We start from the raw sequence: 4,832 nt of genomic DNA, 5'->3' as shown, positions 1-4,832 counted from the left end.
TCCCACCTCTATGATGCCGAGGACTCGCTCGCCCGCTTTCTTACCTGACTGCCTCACCTCTTGGCCCCTCTGTCCCCCCCCCCCTGCTGCGCCTGCTGGAGCTCAGCTCGCTCAGCCCGAATACCTGCCTTCCTCGCGAGCGAGCGCGAGCGAGCTCGAGACTTGAAAAACTCCGGGATGAATTACGCCGAAGAGTTAGACGGAGGGATACTCCGCGCCTCCGTACCTTTACTACGCTCTGCCATGCCGTAGTCAATTCGATATTTGCGCTGCGCAGAAGAGTGGCCGTTCGGCATTCCGTGAAAGCCGAGTCGAAACAGAAGTTCTCCCACACGGAGCCCGAATTCTTCAATCACGTGTTTTACGCAATAACAGACGGTATGGATTATGGATAGAAAGAGTGCTTCAAGCGGAGGAAGGGGAGGGGGACGGAAACGAAAGCTATTTCTTCCGCGAAATAAAAGCGCGAAGTAAATGCGACTTGAAAAAGAAAAGTAAATTAGCTAAAATCGAACTCATCGCGTTTTCTTTTTAGCTAGAAGGAAGTTCAGAAAGTGAGAATTGATCGAAATGTGCAGGAGTTTCGAAAATATGGAAAGCGAGATTGCAAGGCGGAGGAACCGTTGGCCTGGATCGAGTGATATATGAATTAAATACCGATAAATAATCTTACAACATATGACTAACTTCCGAAGGAATTTCTGTTGCGCGATACGCAATTTTAAATACAACAGGTGTTGTAAGGTAGCCAGCGGGACGTAGCGCAACCGGTGCGGCGACAACATCGCGACAGTTGATCTTAACATATCTCAGAAATGTGTTGGATCCAATTCCAAATGAATCATAAAAGCAATAAAGAGAGACCCAGCCGGTTTTCGTAATATCTATCGTAATATACACTGTGGTAAAAAAATTATTAGGACAACACGCGTAATAAGCTCCTAAACGCTGTATAAACGTAATAGAATAAATGCATTCCTTGTATTTATTTTATTACCTTAAATTGTATATTTTATGAGAGCTTATGTGAAAAAATGCGTGCTTATTATTCGCGAGCTGTATTTTTCAACGAGACGCGGAAAACGTTTACGCGAGTGGAAACCGTACTGCGCCACTTCCGCAAGTCCGAATCACCTTGAAACGTCACGTCGTAAATAAAAATAACGCGTTACGTAATTCCCGAGATAACCGCGTCTTAGATGCAAAGCGGCTCGCTGGTGAATCGACATCGAGTTGCATTCACGCGCGGCTGTCCGTGAAATTTCGTCAGGCTTCGACTCGATCGGTCCTCCGCGATTGGAATTTCAATTCGCGAGCGACTCGCAAGTTGGGCAATCGCGCCAAATCGACGAAAATGTTTTGTAGAGGTCAACGCGTTTCCTCCGTGTTCCGAATTTCGTTCTACTGAGTCTACCCCCCCCCCCCCGCTTCCGAATTATCGCTCGTGTTTTTTCCTCAGGTGAATTTTTCGAATGCGACTTTCATTCGGAGCCGCATCGCGTAGTCGCGGTATGCGCTCGGAAAGTGGCTCGCGCGGCCCCCGCGGCATCGATCGTCGACCGATCGGAACGCAAAACGATCGTATCAATACCGCGCCGCGTAACACCGAAGGCCTGGATCCTCGAGACGCTCCTCGATCTTCGCCCATTCGCGAGATCGTCGAGGGGCACCGGAGCATCGGTAACCCCGATACGACGATGCGTTCGGCGCCCCGCGGGGGACCGACCGCGGCTGTTAGCGGTACTCCAGTCCCAATATCGTTAGCCAATTAGACGGCCGATCGGGCCGGCGCGGCGCACACAGGTGCACGCAGGTGCGCCCGCTTGTGTTTTCCCGTACGGCGTCGGTCCTTATTACCGATCGACGACGCCGATCGCCGGGAGATCGGAATAGAATGGAAAGTGGTGGGCGCGCAGGGGGACGAGAGACGCGATCTTATTCGCTTTGCGATCGCTCGTACCAATCGCCGTGACGTGATATCAGTCTATACGCAACCCTGCTTTTATGAGCCGCTTCGCGAATCGCGCAACCTTCGGCCGTTTTTGCGGCCGAGAGGAAATCGGAGGGGCAAACGCAGAGAGATGGCCACTCGAAGATTGTGTTGGAATGTTTTTTGCGTAACGCGAATGAAAAAGCTTTAACAATTTAGATAGTTGCTTCTTCAAATAGAAAGATGGTAGATCCTATTCCGGGTGGTTACGTAACGAGGGAAGCTATTGCTGTATAACTTCTTTATCCAGTCGAGTCGGTTTTTTTTTAAATTTTAATAAGCTCGTTATGAAACAAGTTGTATAGGCGCTTTTATCCATTCAAGTATCCTCAAGGATAGTATAATGCAAACGGAGATCATTAAAAAAGTGTCAATGCCGAGTGGTCAATATCGACAGGTGTTGGATAATCATAGAAATAATTCGGGGAACTAGAAAGAAACTAACAAAAATGAATATTAAAATTAAATAGAGTAACAAGTTTCCCTCTAAATAAATAATCACCGTAGATATGAAAAAAAAAAGAATGTACCTGACAGTTATAAGTTATAAGCGGTGACGTGTTACAAGTTAACCGAACGGAGAAAGGAAACCCGAGCCATCCGTAAACGTCTCCCGGAGAGAGACGCGAAAGAAGAGTCTCGCAACCTCGCGATGCGGTCACTTCGCGGCGACGTACTTATCGGCCAAGCAGCGGTGGCACGTTGCGTTCTCGATCAACGAGAAATTTCGTCGGCGTGTTACGGCAAGACGGTGTCTTACGGACGCGAGCGAGCATGCGAGAAACATAGAGAGAAAGAGAAGACAAGCTCGCGCGCTCGCTCGTTCGACCTCCGAAGGCCCGCGTGTCGTCCCGCAGGCTAAGCGCGTACGAGAGGCTTTCTCCCGTGCGCGGCTCGGAATGCGGCCTCTCCCTCGGCCGGCCTCGAGGAGAAGTCACGGAGGCACGTCGTCCTTCCTATCCGTTGCTCCTCCTCCGCTCCCGTCGCGTAGATACCGCCGATCGATCGTCGGGGGGTCGTAACGACCGCGCGCCGTATTACGTGTCATCGATCAATCGCGAATACCGCGGGGCGCGGGGAGGCGCGGATCCGATACGTGGTATGTCACATCCATCACGCGGGTAACGAGTATAGCGTCGCGGTGAATGGACTGCGGGGATTATAACAGCGATTCTGTATTTTTACACGCGTGATCTCATGTGATCGTAAACGCGCAACAATGACACACGTCGAGGGTTTTTTTTTCTTTCCCGAAGAAAATGCTGTGTACGTATCAGAGAGATATAACTAGATACCGCTCGTATCGCCAGATACAATTCGAGTGTTCGAGTATATGATTTAATTCAATTATATAATTTAATTGTACAACTCGATTCTTGGACTTCCTCTTTCATTCTCGTTTCTTTTTTGTAATTTTACAAGTGCAAAATTTTACACTTTAATTTGTAAAATACAAAGATTGTTCTTCGTTCCTATTAAAATTCCTTCGGGCGGATCAGAATTCAAATGAGCCTCATCCGCTGCGAGGAAATCGGGATAACGGTGCGTCATGATCCGGTCCCGTTTCTTCGCTAGATCGCAGAATCGTTTTGCCGAGATTGGGCGCACCGCGCATTCTCTTTCGGGCGCATAATTAGCGGCTACCGGCTCGGAAATCACGCTCCGCACGCGAGCGTATATAGTTGCGTAACCGCGGCCTGGTTTACGCACACACCCGGCGATAGCAATTTTCGCGGTGCAAGAAAGGCGCGTCGAATCGCATTCCTTGCTGAGGTGGTGCTCCGTAGGTCTTCCGGCGCCTCTCCTCGCCACACACACTTCCTGTGCATAAATATATGTTTATTTAGTTGCGACCATGCGCTTCGAAAAACTCCTGGTTACTAAACAGCGATTATTATTGCGTCAAATCTGTACTTTTTTTGGGAACACGAATTTTATTTTGATTTATATATTCTAATTCCCTCCTCTACCCGTCGTTATTATATACCTTTATCTATTTTTCTTATTCCCGTTCATACATAATGTATAAAGATTTACAGCTTATGAAGCAAGTCTTATAAGCACGTCGTGATTAAATATCTATAACAGAGATTGAGAGCCTTTAGCTCTTTCCACGGATATTGCATCATAAAATAAAAAAATCTTTAAAATCTCGCGACATTATATCGAAAATTACGATATACAAGGAATATTTAAATTATGATCACCTATTAATCTCTTCTTAATCAAGATATATGTATATAGCCACATATTCAAGATATGTAAATTTTAATAGAACAACTTCTTGTAGCATTGATTACTTCCAATACACCCATTATAATACCGTTATTTAATTTGCAATCATAAAATGCACATGGTATTAAATAATTTAATAATTAACTATAATCTTATTTTATTATTCAGTAAATTGTAAATATAATTAGAAATATCTGTTTCAATATTCTTAAAAAGTTTAGAAACACAATTGATGCACACAAAAAAGAAGAACCAGATCTTCTTCATCTTGAGAAGAATTAATAGCTAAAAGAAAAACAAGTAATCGCTTGTTCACAGACAAGACAAGCCTGTTACGCCTCAATCAAAGACTCGACTTATCAGATCCTGTCGCAAGCGTTTTTATCGTCCCAACAAACGAAACGGACATCGTTCAAAACGTCGGTTAGGCAATATATCAATGATGCACGATCGTATGCTAATGACGATCTTTCGAAAGATCCCAGATCAAAGAATGGGAAATTTGAGGGCCTAATGGCTAGAATTTTGACGCGCTGTCAGATGCTATATCTCACCGGGAGCGTGTAACGTGTTTCATCGGATGAGAGAAAGCACGAGAGTACCCTTC

Source organism: Temnothorax nylanderi, unplaced genomic scaffold (genome assembly GCF_030848795.1).
Source record: "Temnothorax nylanderi isolate EJ_2023f unplaced genomic scaffold, tnyl_v1.0 TNYL_tig0129_pilon, whole genome shotgun sequence".
Lineage (NCBI taxonomy): Eukaryota > Metazoa > Arthropoda > Insecta > Hymenoptera > Formicidae > Temnothorax > Temnothorax nylanderi.
This window is presented reverse-complemented; position numbering follows the sequence as displayed.